Source organism: Phyllobates terribilis, unplaced genomic scaffold (assembly GCF_046119375.1).
Source record: "Phyllobates terribilis strain yellow unplaced genomic scaffold, ASM4611937v1 Scaffold_4__5_contigs__length_816908805, whole genome shotgun sequence".
Classification (NCBI taxonomy): Eukaryota; Metazoa; Chordata; class Amphibia; order Anura; family Dendrobatidae; genus Phyllobates; species Phyllobates terribilis.
This window is the reverse complement of record NW_027362764.1, coordinates 618702298-618717219: the sequence shown is the minus strand read 5'-3', so window position 1 is coordinate 618717219 and position 14922 is coordinate 618702298. Positions and strand designations below refer to the sequence as shown.

Here is a 14922-nt window from a genome sequence, read left to right as displayed (position 1 = left end):
CACTTGATCCGTCAGGATCTCCTTAGGTAGCCCAAGGCAACAGAACATGGCAAACAGCTCCCGTGCAATCAGTTTCGCTGAGGTGTGGCATAGCGGTATAGCCTACGGGTACCGGGTGGCATAGTCGACGACCACCAGCATATGTTGGTGGCCATGAGCGGATTTTACAATGGGCCCTACCAAGTCCATTGCAATCCGTTCAAAAGGTACTTCTATCACTGGCAGAGGTACCAATGGGCTACGGAAACTTGCGGTGGGTGTGGTCAGCTGACATTCGGGGCAGGATTCGCAGTACTTTTGGACTTCTGCGTAAATCCCCGGCCAAAAGAACCGCTGCAAGATACGCTCTTGCGTCTTTTTAACCCCTAAGTGTCCACCCAGCAGGTGTGTGTGTGCCATCTCCAGAACCACCCGACGGTACGACTGAGGTACCACTAACTGTTCCACGACCTTGTCCCTGATTTTGTCTACCCTATAGAGCAACTCACCATTGACCACCATGCGTGGAAACACAGTATCTGCACCGGGCTGTTGAGCTACACCCTTTACCGCTAACACCCTTTCCCGCACCCGAGTCAGGGTGGGATCCTGTAGCTGAGCTGTCCCAAATGTGCCCCGGGACTCTTCCAGCTCGGAGATCGATGGGGTCTCCTCGACCTCTCCTGCCAGCAGCTCTAGGGGAAACCTATTGGGGTCACACTCTGTCCCTAGGTTGGACACCCCTACGGCAGGTACCCTTGACTCGGGTTCTTCGGGTACAGCGCCTGTAATAAATTTTACCGGGGGAGAGTGGATTTTGTTTTTCCACAGAGTCCAGTACAGGGGCAAGTCTCTTCCCAACACAGTCCCATAGGGAAGAGTTTTTACCACCCCCACCACATGTTTCATGTCGCCACATGGCGTGGACAAAACTACATCCGCGGTTGGGTACTCTCGGAGGTCCCCATGGATACACACAACCCCGACTGTCCGTCCACTGGGGTTGTCTCCTGCCACCAGCGACCCATGTACCAAAGTCACTAGGCTCCCCGAGTCTAGGAGGGCCTCCGTGGGGTACCCATTAACCAGTTCCTGGCACAGCTGGGGTTCACTGTCCGGGGGGTCGGCACTCACAGTGGAACGGTCTGGGCATACATTGAGGCCCGGCGGTTATACCCGATGTCCATGGGCTACATAGTCAGGGGGCAGTTAGCAACCACATGTCCCGGCCCCTGACACCGCCAGCACCTAACGGTGGAGGTACTATTAGTTCTTATGACCTTTTGGGAGGGAACCAGTCTTCTGCCACTCTCACTCCGGGGTACCCCTTCAGCACGGGTACGGTGCTGACTGTCCTCAGCAGAGGGACGTGACCCCTTTCCTGGTTCCTGGGTTGGCAGGGTCCGCATGACAGCCATGAGGGGGCAGAGTCCCATATAAAGTCCCGAGTGGCCACGTACCACTCGATCAGGCTGACCACCTGGTCGAGGGTGCCGGGGTCCCCTTGCCCCACCCAACGTTGGATAGCGGCCGGCAGAGTCCTCACCAGCCGGTCGACCACCACCGTCTCCACCATCTGGGCTGGAGTCAAAGTCTCAGGCTGGAGCCACCTGTTTACCAGCTGCAGAAGGTCATAAGCCTGAGACCGTTCGGGTCGGATCTCCACAAAGGCCCATGAAAATACGCGCTGAGCCCTCAAATATGTATTGACCCCGAGTCAGGCAAGGATCTCACCTTTGAGCCTCTGGCAGTCCTGGGCATCCTCCCGACTGAGGTTGAAGTATGCCTTCTGGACATCGCTGACCAAAAATGGAGCCACTACTTCTGCCCACTGGCCAGCTGGTAGGTTTTCCCACTCTGCTGTGCATTGATAGATGGTCAGGAAGGCTTCCACGTCGTCCTCCGGTCCCATCTTCCTCAGCGCTGAGCGAACTTTGTTCCAGGCCTCTTGACGTTCCGGGGCTGGTCCCGTCGGTGTCTCCCGCAGAGCTGTGAGCTGCTGCACGATCAGTTCATTGGTGTGCTGCTACTGCTTGAACTGCTCCTGCTGCTGCCGCTGCGTGAGGACCAATTGCCTTAACAGCTCCACCATTTTGTCCATGGGGTTGGGCTGAAAGGTGGCAGGCTGGATTGTGGTCATGCAGCTGCCGGTGGAGTATGCCTCAGTCACAATGCCCGCATTCTCCACCAAGCTGTAAGGTGGCGGTGTTCATACCGTGCAGTAACTGAGGCAGTGACCCAAGCAAGTCCAACATAAGCAGCTTTTATTCAGCACTCACAGGTAAAATATAAAGTCTTCCGGTTCGCAGCCGGGTTAACACAAGTCCAATAACAACGGTTGCCAGGGGCAACGGCCGCGCTGGGAAGCTCAGAGCCTGACGGGTGCAGATGTGGCACCCTGCTACCCGCAGGTACCACAGGACCCAAAAGGGTGCATGAACGGACTTCTCCACCAGAGGCCCTCATTACATAACAGACACCTCCACCCTTCCACCTCATACCACCAGAGAGAGCCCTGTTAGGGATATATATAAATTGGAAGGTGGAGTTAGAGTCAGAGTGTGCTGGCACTGGAGATCAGTGAAGAAGCAGCATGTGAGCTGCTGTGCTAAGGGCCAACCAGGGCCTAAAGCACGTGCTGAAGCCTCAGGGCCTAGAGCATGGCTGGAGGCAAGGAGAAGAGTGAGAGGAGTTATGGGGGCAGAGGAGCATCTTAGGCTCACCATATCCTGAATAGGACCTGTGCACAATATATACCTTATGTGAACAAACAAGCTAGAAATAGGAGGAAACCACTTGGCAAAATAGCACTGTAAGGGGCGCAATGAACGATAAAAAGGAATGTGTTTAAGGAATTACAACAAGAGGGTAGTGACGAGGCATTAAATATTTATAGAGAAAAAAATTAATTGTGTAAAAAAACAAATCAATGCAGCAAACATTCAGACAGACACGATCATTGCCGAAGAAAGGAAAAATAATCCAAAAATATCTTTCAACTTTATAAACAGTAAGAAACTTAAAAATAATAGTGCTGGCCGCACAAAAATAATCTGGGTGAAATGATGGCCAATCTACTAAATGCTTACTTCTCTACAGCATTTACAAAAGAAAATCCCATAAAAGATAACATGATCAAGGATACCATAAATTTAGTATTAAATGTCACAAGATTAACCCAGCGGAAAGTACAGTGCCACCTTAAATAGACTAAAATAGACAAATCACCAGGCCCGTTTGGTATACACCCCAGAGTACTGTAAGAATTAGGTACCCTGATAGACAGACAAATTTTTTAATATTCAGAGAATCCATAATAATAGGGTCCATACCACAAGATCCATAATAATAGCGTCCGTAGCACAAGACTGGCGCATAACAAATATGGTGCCAATATTCAAAAAGGAGACAAAATCTGAGCCAGGAAAATATAGGCCAGTAAGTTTAACCTCTACTGCAGGCAAGCTGTTTGAGGGTTTTCTAAGAAATACTATCCGGGAGTATCTAAATAAGAATAAACTCATGACCCAATATCAACATGGTTTATGAGGGATCGGTCCTGTCAAACTAATCTGATCAGCTTCTATGAGGAGTTAAGTTCCAGACTGGACCAAGTTAATGTTGTGGATGTTGTCTATATGGACTTTTTAAAGGAGTTTGCTATAGTGCCATATAAAAGGTTGGAACATAAAATGAGAATAATGGGGCTAGGGAAAAATATGTGTAATTACGTTAATAACTTGCTCAGTGATCGGATAAAAAATGTGGTTATTAATGGAACACTATCTGATTGAGTCACAGTTAACATTGGGACAAAAGAGGGGTCAGTATTGGGTGCTCTTCTTTTTAACACATTTATTAATGACCTTCTAGAGGGCATACAGTGTAGAATTTCAATATTTTCAGATGATGCTAAATTATGTAGAGTAATTAATACAGAGGAGGATAATTTAATATTACAGACTGATTTATGCAGTTTGGAGGCTTGGGCGGAGAATTGGTAATTGAAGCTTAATATAGATTATTATGATGTCATGCACTTGGGCAGAGGTAATAAAATGTATAACTATGTACTAATTGGTAAACCAATGGGTAAAAATGTTACTGGAAAAGAAAAGGACTCAGTGTATAAGAAGGACATATTTGAACTAGAACGGTGCAGAGAAGAGCAACAAAGGTTATTAACCCCTTTACCCCCAGGGGTGGTTTGCACATTAATGACGGGCCAATTTTTACAATTCTGACCACTGTCACTTTATGAGGTAATAACTCTGGAACGCTTCAACGGATCCCCCTGATTCTGAGGTTGTTTTTTCGTGACTTCATCATAGTGGTAAAATTTTTTTGTTGTCACTTGCGTTTATTTGTGAAAAAATTGGAAATTTGGTGAAATTTCTGAAAATTTCCCAATTTTCAAAATTTGAATTTTCATACCCTTAAATCAGAGAGATATGTCACACAAAATAGTTAATAAATAACATTTCCCACATGTCTACTTTACATCAGCACAATTTTGGAACCAAAATATTTTTTTGTTAAGAAGTTATAAGGGTTAAAAGTTTACCAGCGATTTCTCATTTTTCCAACAAAATCTACAAAACCATTTTTTTAGGGACCACATCACATTTGAAGTGACTTTGAGGGGCCTTTATGACAGAAAATACCCAAAAGTGACACCATTCTAAAAACTGCACCCCTCAAGGTCCTCAAAACCACATTCAAGAAGTTTATTAACCCTTTGGGTGCTTCACATGAATTTTTTGAATGTGGAAGAAAAAAATGAACATATAACTTTTTTCACAAAAATTTTACTTAAGACCCAAATTTTACATCTGGTACTCGGGTATGCACCATGTATTGCGGGTGCTCGAGTCCCCACCCCGCATGTTTCACGGTTATTAGACACCCACAAAAAAACATGCAGGGATTGCTCGTGCATGGCAGGCAATCCCTGCAAGTTTTTTTTGGCTATATAAACAGCCGCGAAACATATGGGGTAGAGACTCAAGTATGTCACTAGAGCACCCGCGAAACTCGGTGCATACCCGAGCACCCGATGCAAATTCAAGTAGCGAGCACTTGTGCTCAACACTAGTCGCCATATCATCATCATTTTTTTTTCTTTACTTTAAAAAAAATCCCAACCCCAACACAACCCTAATACAACCCAAACCCTAGCCCTAACACAACCCTAACCCTAACCCTAGCACAACCCTAACCCAAACCCTAGCACAACCTTAACCCTAGAACAACCCCTTTTGTTTACCTTGCAAGTGCTGTTTATGAGGCCTGAATAAACCTGCCTTGGACATTTTACAAGAAACTGACTCCTGTGCCTACCTAAAGCAGCTGAGTGAGTCCCAAGCCCTACAGTACAGTATATATTTATTTTTTTGGATTATTTTTTTCATTTTTTTAATATATTTTTACAATTTTTTTTATTTATTTTTTCACTTTCTGATACTTTTTTTTACCTTTACACTTTGTCCCACTATGGGACTTTGATTTTATGCAGGCTGATCACTTGCATAGCATAGAAATGCAGCAGCATCTCTATGCTATGCTGCGTGTCAGCGCTGCACACTCAGAAGTTACTTTGATCGCGCACTGCGCATGATGAAAGTCATTTCCTGCTCTCTGGTGATTCGGATGTCATCATGACTACTACCGGGACTCGGCACAGACAGAGCGGGACGCTGGAGAGGAGGTAAGTAAGTCGCTGCTTGTGTGCGGGCGCGATCGGAGTGCGCGTAATAGTACGTACCTGGTCCAATAGGCCCACGGCACAGGGACGTACTATTACTGAGCACATCAGAAAGGGGTTAAGGGAATGGGTGAACTGCAATATCAAGACAGCTTATAAGACTTTGGATTGTTCAGTTTGGAAAAAGGAAGGCTTAGGGGTGATCTTATTACAGCGTACAAGTATATGAGGGGACAGGACAGAGATCTTTACTGTAAGAGCAGTGAGACTATGGAACTTTCTGCCATATGATGTTGTAATGGTTGAGCTTACTAAAAGAGTTCATGGAGGGTTTGGATTCCTTTGTTGAAAAATATAATATTACAGGTTATGGGCACTAGATTCTGTGATGGGATGTTGATCCAAGAAACTAGCCTGTTTGCCAAATGTGGAGTTAGAAAGGAATTTTTACTCTAATTTGGATCAATTAGCATCTGCTTCATAGGGTTTTGCCTTCTTCTGGAATAGCATGTTAGTATATACAGTGGTGTGAAAAAGTGTTTGCCCTCTTCCTGATTTCTTATGCTTTTGCATGTTTATCACACTTGAATGTTTCAGATCACAAAACAAATTTAAAAATTAGACAAAGATAACACAAGTATACATAAAATGTAGTTTTTATATTAAGGTCTTTATTTTTAAGGGAAAAAGAAATCCAAACCTACAGGGTCCTGTGTGAAAAACTGATTGCCCCCTAAACCTAATAACAGATTGGGCCACCCTTAGCAGCAACAACTGCGATCAAGCATTTGCGATAACTGGCAATGAGTCTTTTACAATGCTCTTGAGGAATTTTGACCCACTCATCTTTGCAAAATTGTTGTAATTCAGCCATATTAGAGTGCATGAATCGCTTTTTAAGGTCATGCCACAGCATCTCAATCAGATTAAGGTCAGAACTTTGACTAGGCCACTCCAAAGTCTTAATATTGTTTTTCTTAAACCATTCAGGACTTGCTGGTGTGTTTTGAATCATTGTCCTGCTGCAGAACCTAAGTGCGCTTCAGCTTGAGGTCACAAATAGATTGCTGGACATTCTCCTTCAGGATTTTTTGGTAGACAGCAGAATTCATAGTTCCATTTACCACAGCAAGTCTTACAGGCCCTGAAGCAACAAAACAGCCCCAGACCATCACACTATCACCACCATATTTTACTGTTGGTATGATGCTTCTTTTCTGAAATGCTGTGTTACTTCTACGCCAGATGTAATGGGACATTCACCTTCCAAAAAGTTCAACTTTTGTCTTGTCAGTCCACAGAGCATTCTCCCAAAAGTCTTGGTGATAATCAAGATGGTTTCTGGCAAAACTGAGATGAGCCTTTATGTTCTTTTTGCTCCGCAGTGGTTTTTGTCTTGGAACTCTGCCATGTATGCCATTTTTGCCCAGTCACTTTCTTATGGTGGAGTGCTGAACACTGACCTGAGGCAAGTGAGTGTTGTTGTGGGGTCTTTTGTGACCTCTTGAATGAGTCGTTGCTGTGCAATTGTGTTTATTTTGGTTGGATGGCCACTCCTGGGAAGGTTCACCACTGTTTCATGTTTTCACCATTTGTGGATAATGGCTTTCACTGTGGTTCGCTGAACTCCCAAAGCTTTAGAAATGGCTTTATTACCTTTTACAGACTGATAGATCTCAATTACTTTGCTTCTCATTTGTTCCTGAATATCTTTGGAATGCAGCATGATGTCTAGCTTTTGGGGATCTTTTGGTCTACTTCACTTTGTCAGGCAGGTCTTATGTAAGTGATTTCTTGATTAAGAACAGGTGTGGCAGTAATCAGGCCTATGTGTGGCTAGGGAAATTGAACTCAGCTTCCCAAAGATGTGATAAACCACAGTTAATAGATGTTTTAAGAGGGAGGCAATCACTTTGTCACACAGGATCCTGTAGGTTTGGATTTCTTCATCCCTTAATAATAAAGATCTTTATTTAAAAACTGCATTTTGTGTTATCTTTGTCTAATGTTTAAATTTGTTTTGCGAAACATTTAAGTGTGACAAACATGCACAAGAATAAGAAGTCAGTAAGGGGGCAAACACTTTTTCACCCACCTGTATATGTTGAACTAGATGGACTTGTCATAAACCTTAAAAACTATGAAACTATGTGCCTAGTAGTATCTGAATATGTTTGAAGGATTAATTAAATTGGTGACAGGTGTCGTCTGGAGCATAAACTGCGTTATTTTTTGTGTAGTCAGAACGAGTATTGGATTGTGGATATGTTCATACACTGCCATCAAAATAAAGCAGTACAGTGCCTCCAAAAATAGCACAATTTCATAATTGGCCAATCACGTTTGCAATGTTAGTAAAGGACAAATATATGAAAGCTACTGTATTTTTATACTCTGCTTTTTTTTTAGTTTCTGGTAAACACATATATAAATATTCAATCCAGCAATTTATTCAAACAAAACATAGATCTCCTTTTATCTGATCTAATCTAAAAGGAGTTTTTGATAGCTGAGCTATTTCATTTCTACACAAAGTGTTTCGTTGCCACATTATTTCATTAGCTCAATATCACATCTGTAAATTTCGTTTATTTTAACTCTTTCTCCAAGGGGTTCTGTAGCTTTACAAAAAATGAGGAGTTATCTTTTTAATCATTTACATGTCAAAGGTTGTGAATTCCTGCTAATAGCAGTTTCAAAGTAATTTCTAGCATTTAAAAATGCATTATGTGTACCTTGTGCTGCTAATCCGTACCACTGGAGGTGGGCTTTAAGATAAATCAGTCTTCTTTCCCCTGTGCCTGCTGACAATAAAAGGGGTGATCTGGAACTTAAATATATTTTAATCCTAAATGCCTGTCTATTTAATGTCATAATCTACTCTCCTTTTCTGATATACTTTAATTAAAAAGTCACTGTCGTTCACTCACTACGCTATCTGCTTTATTTATTTATTTTTTTAGTATTTTCTCTTTGATGACTCTTCGCTTGAGAATCCCAGTGAATGCTAGAATAGGCAAATGAGTCATCATCAGAGTGCTTAGGCTGCAGTCACTGCCATAGCCTCTGCTCCCTCTCTGAATCGAAGTGTCATCAGTGACACCCGTTTCAGGGGCTGGGCTAGTCCATACTCTACTGAGCATGCGTCAGTTGTCAATTCTGATGTATGCTCAGTAGATTCTGGTCAATGTGCAATATGTACAGTGACAGTGCGCTCAATCGCCAGCTCTGATCAGAAGTAAGCAGCCAGCAAGAGAGTGCACTGTCAGTGCGTGTTGTAAGAAGAATACGTGTAGAAAAAACGAAGACCAAGGCTGCACCCGCAAATGACATTGTTATTTATGTTGGTTTCTCTGTAGTGAATAGAAGATCGCTCTGCAGAGAATTGGCTGTTGGAAGAGTGACTTTTCACCAGCACTTTACGCACTTTTCTTAATATGTACTGTGGACAAAACACACAAGTAATCCACACAAAAAAATCCAACTAAAAATGCTGCAAAAACGTAACAAAACCGCTGCAAAACCATAGTGTTTATATTGCCAAGACAGCAGGTTTTGACTGCAGCAAAAATGCAGCAAAAAATGCTTTGAGTGAACATAGCCAGACAGTGGAGTTGAGTGGGGCAACAGGCATCTTGTTGCATGTGTGAGATGTGTGTCGGCTCACCAGAGTGATATAATTGTGTATACCTGTATCTACACCAGTATAACACTGTACCTGTTTTAAATAGATTTGCTTCTCTACAGTAATGTTGTGATTCGGTCACAAGATGTCATTGTTGCCTAAGTATTGTTGAAAGACAGTGTGATGCATATAAAATTGTCAGAGGAGGGACTACAATCTGACTGATGTAAGACACAGGAGGAGGAAGTGCAGCCATCTTAAGAGCAGTCTGGAGATGTCCTGGACAGAGAAAGGACGCGCTAGAGGGGAATCCAGCAGCATTCTCTCGTGAAAAATATCCGACCGAGGCCAGGGAAATTGGAGCTGATCTTGCTCGTGACCAGAACCTGTCCAGATGTGAGGAGGTTTCTGATAGAAACGCTGCTAAGAGACGGTAAAGTCCGGGAACTACCGTGAGAGGTTTTGGATGCTGCTGAGGAATTAGGCCAAAAACATCAACAGTACCACTCACCGGTTGGAGGGACCCGTGCATGCACCTCACTACATTCCGGCGCCAAAATACTTAATGTTGAGATAGAGCCTGTAGTTACATAGTTAGGCATATTGACTGTTTCAGACCATGTTTATTGACAAAAATTAGAGTCCAGAACTTCCGGATTTTCTGTCACGTTTCCTGTTTGTTCAATGATTAAAAAAGCCTAATCCACACCTACTTGCTGACACTGCACTCAGTGGACTCCAGACCAAACATGAACTTCATTTTGTTGCAGGAGAAAGTTTCTGTGGAGCATTATAGTACAGGACAGTTATTCAACTTCGATAGAATTCATTCACAGCTAAATAGCCGTTGCAGTAGCTTTTAGGGCATCTTCAATGCAGCTGAGGACCGACTATTCCTCTGAGTTCACTGAAGACATAACAGGACGGGAGAGGGATATTGAATGGGGGAATAGAAGTAGATGTTTGTAAGATTGTAAGCTTCTTTGCTGTACCACAGGCTGCCCCTACATTACACTCATACAATTGACTAAATTTCCCAGGGTGTAAACTGGTAATAGGCAGCCAGTTTAGACTGGCACGCCAATAGGTAAATTTATAGAGAAAATAGTAGGTACAGATTGTTTGGGTGCCACGCTGTATAGCACAAAGGTTTCAGCCATCTGGCTAAATGTCTTAAATGTTTTCTATTGTCTGGTTAAATTACTCACATGAACAAGGAAAATAGTTATGGCAGTGAACTGTGTAAGAGTTGGTTTTCATGCCCATGACTCCACTGTGTCCTGAAGAACACTCCTCGGTACTCGACTTACACAAGAGTGAGGACAGAATACAGGAATAACAAAGTTGAGTAGGCATTCAGGCACACTGTTGATGGAAAACTGAGGTTGTGGAGAACATACAGGACTAAGGTGTCAAGGAACTTTAAGGTTGTAGAGTTAAGAGCATGGACAGCACTTTGGAATACCAAAGACGAGTAGGCTGGCAGGTATCTTAATGCAGCAGAGTTGAAAGCGTTGATAGCACCCAGAATAGCAAAGATGAGTAGAGTGATTGGTGTCATTATACAGCAGAGTTGAAGATGCAGAGAGCACCAGGAGAAGCAAAGTTGAGTTAGTAGTAGGAGCTGGATAGCATACAGGAGCAACTCAGTAGATAATCAGGTACCCGACTGTAGCACAGCCAAATGGAAGGTGTGGCTTGACTTTCTGGGAAGCACGTAGTAGCCGTGTGCACTGCTACTTTAATAATCATGCATATCACAGCCACCTGAGCTGACCTGAAAGGACCTTGGATGATAGTATCAGAAGTGCATGACGGGCTACTGTAGTAACACAAAGTGGACTAGCACAGAGGGGGCTAGCTGTAGAGAAAGGAGGGAGCAGAGCCTGGCACTGGAGTCTGGACATGTGAAAAACATTAAGGGTGTGTTTTTATGAACTGATGAGTACTTTAGCTTGTTATATTCTTTGATGGCTCTTGGATACAGTTCTAAGTAAATGTCTTAACGTTCACTTATTGTAAGGTTAAACCCACATATGGTATGGACACCCCTATAATGAAAGACGTAATGTGGATGGTGTGGCCCCTTAAGAGATATAGGATGTAGAGGACCTTGGAGGTGGCGTGATACTCCACACAGGGGTGACAAAATGAATGTAGGTGTGCAAGGATAAAAGTTTAACAACTTTAGTCAATAGCAGGAAACAAGTTTGATGGTTGCAGTTTCTCACTTGATGCAACAGTTAAGCTTGAACAGAGTTAGACAGTTGGTATTTACAGCAATGATGGACTAGCACTTGCAACACTTTCCACATACGATGTTTAGATCACTTTTTATCTCATTTTTTTTAGGTAGGAGTGGTGACCGAATAAACGCAGTTCTGACAATTCAAATTGTTTTCTCTTTTTAGCGTTTACGATACTGGTTAGTTAATTTAATACTTTGATAGATCGGACTTTTACAAATGCAGCAATACCAAATATGTTTTTCTGTCTCTTTTTTTTTATTATCTTATTTTTAACTGGGGAAATAGGGTGATTTTATTTTTTATATCATCTTATACTTTTAAAACTTTTTGTTTTTCCTTATTTCTTAGTCCTTTAAGGGACTTGATCCTACGATTGTTTGATCACTTTTTCTATGTACCGAAATACTACTATATTGTAGTATATAACACAAATGACATTCTTCTTTTGAAGTTTCATAGGAAGAAAAAGATGGCAGCAATGGGGGCCTTTAGCAAGATCTCAGCTGCCATGATAAACCATTGGCACCCCGTAGTTCATGTGCGCACTGGTAAATTCATTATTTAAATACCACTGTCAGTGATTGACAGTTGCATTTAAATAGTTAAATAAACGCTAGCTCAGGTCACTGCTGAGACCGCAAGATGCTGGCTATAAACTTAGCTCATGAGTCCACTCCATACTCAGGCACCCGACATGTGACGCACTATTACACGTTATAAAATATAACAATTAAAATGAACAAAAAAAATGTGTGCAGTGCTCCAAATTTCTGCAATTGTCAGTGAGCAATGATTTCAGGAACCACGGCTGTAGGGGTATTCTTTATTTTGATACATTCATCTATATGGAGTTTATGCATTGACACGATAGATGTAGCATATGTACAGTGCTTAGCAACCCCTTCGAAAAGCAAGATTTCAATCAATATCTCACTGAATACAAGAACAATTTCCAAAATTTTGACAAGAGTTTCATGGAACATTTTATTTAACTCATAAGTGTTTGATTTAGTTCAGATCAGGAGCCCTTGTGAAAACAATTAAGCAACCACTAAATTTCTAAAAATCATCAATGAAAAATGGAAAGGAAGTTAAGAACATAAGATAAGTATACCAGTAGTCACTGCAGTTTTGGCATTAATGTAATATAAAGTCAGAACAGAGAAGGTAATGGAGGGTGTCTGCACATAATGAGCTTGTGCCCATCTTCAGTTTTGCTCCCACAAGTGTCTATATTTAACAGAATGCTGTGTGCAAAGTGACCAGGGGAATATTGGCTCCAAAAGAAAGAGAGGAAGCTCTGACCTCTATTACAATTTCAACATTTCCTAAAATATCGTTAGCTGTTACATTCTAGTAATTCCTCTGTGTTCTGATAAAACAACTGTGCAGTTCTTTTAGCCTTCTAGCCAGCAAATTAGAAGCTATTTTACTATCATTTATAATTTGTGCAACATTTAGTATAGTTTGCCACACAGAGTCATCTGTGATTGCTTGTTAGAAAGTTTTCCGAGGATACAGACGTTGCAATTCACCAGGTTTATTTGGAAATTCAGCCTTCGTAGCAATTCCCACCATGTACAGGAAGGATAGGTTTTGTTGACCAGTTCTTTCCATTATCTCTTTTTCCCTTCTTCACAGTCGGATAAGTCTCTCTTGACCATTGATGGCTTTGCAGAGACTGTTTTAGGCTGGTTATTCTCATTAAACAGGTACTTCTCACCCTTACCTAACTGGTCCTCCATCAACCTCCTGACAGTGCTTTTAGCAGGGATTCCAACACATCAGTTTCGGGCACTCCCTGAGTCCATTCTGATACCAGCCATCCACTAGTTCAAGGGAAAAGCCAGGAAACTCCATTTCCTGGCACAAGGGTTGGCACCAGAGTTTGGTGGCAGCACATAGTGGCCTTCTGAGTAGAGCACAGAGCAAAGAAAACAGGCTCACAGTCAATTGACACCATGGCCAAAAAAGGTGGAAACTAAAGCAGACTATCAATGGAGAAAAAGTCAGATACGATAAAGGAGGTGAGGGTTGCCCTACCTATAAACTATAACCTATTATATATATAATAGTCCCAATAAAGAAGATGCAAAGTTAAACGCTTACGAACATTTTGGTATGAGAACATTCTTACGGCTAGGAATCCCAAGCCACACTATAATCGGGATTTGCTCTTTTTGATGCTTACCCACATGCTTTCATAGCTTCCTGTGAGCCTTCAGCACACTCTCACTATTTTCTATGAAGTTTTGACTTGTAGAAGGTCTCAAGAAACCACTATTTACACCCTTTGAAGCAGAAACCGTGCCGGAGACAAAATAACACAAGTAAAAGTTTTCTTCTGATGTATCAAATCAGGGAATTATATCTCCAGGGGCGCACCAATATACAAGAGTCCAAATACTAGCCCTTTACAAATGGTCCATGACCATTAACTGAGCAGCACCAGCAATACCAGGTATTACGTGGAGCAGTGACGGTGCAGGGACAGTGGTAATGATGAGGAATGCAGAGCTGTACGATACCTGCTATTCACTGAGAACGATCATCAGGATTCATTCACCCAGAAAGAGGAAAGATGTGCTAGCAGCACGAAGCCAGGGCGCTGCTGTGCTGGCCGTCACTCCCCTCATATAGGAAACAAACTTCATTTAAAATCTGCCTGTTTGTTCTCCATTGAGCTTTACTGTAGCAACAGTAAATAAAGGCCGGCCGCACCTCGGTAATCTGCAGCACTAAAGCCACAGATTATTGGAGTGACGCTCTGTGTATTAGTTACACGCACACAGAACAGCGGGGCTATTCAATCACTGTCCACACTCAAGTCCAGAATAAACTCTTATAAAGACTGATAATAGATGACTGTTGATGTCACGTGGAGGGCGTACTGTCTTACGACAACGTACATGACTGCACAGAGTGTACATTGTATTCTGACAGTTGATCATTAAACCTCCAAACACTCCAGGAAAAGGTGACACTCTGTGTTATGCTTAGTGATGGGCTCTAGGGGGCAGTGCTTGACAAAGAAATTTGAAGGGCACCAATGAGAGAACCCCTGTCCTTATACACTGATCCAGCCCCCCAGATCTTGATTAGGCTTAACAAAATTTTGAATGGAGTGTTCCTATTAAAGTGGTATTTTTTAACTTGTAATTTTATGGCATATGCCATAACATCATAATCAGTGGTAATACTGACCCTGAGAATAAAGGAACCGAGGACCCTCCAGCTCTTCACCAGTCGAGCAGAACTCCTTAGAAGCAACTATGCAGAGAACTTCAGGAGAGGTCTATTAAAGGGAATCTATCACCAGGTTTTTGTTACCTTATCTGAGAGCAGCATAAAGTATGGGCAGAGAC

General features: G+C 42.5%; 1 protein-coding gene across 2 annotated transcripts in view; it reads right to left on the bottom strand.

Annotated features, from left to right (window-relative positions):
- RP1 (RP1 axonemal microtubule associated) overlaps window positions 1-14240 on the bottom strand; it is a 1013486-nt gene extending 999246 nt beyond the window's left edge. For both annotated transcript variants that reach the window (XM_073679301.1, XM_073679302.1), the window contains exon 1: window positions 14086-14240. The gene's annotated coding sequence lies outside the window, so the exon portion shown is untranslated. The remainder of the gene's footprint in view (window positions 1-14085) is intronic.
- Between the last annotated feature and the right edge of the window lie 682 nt (window positions 14241-14922).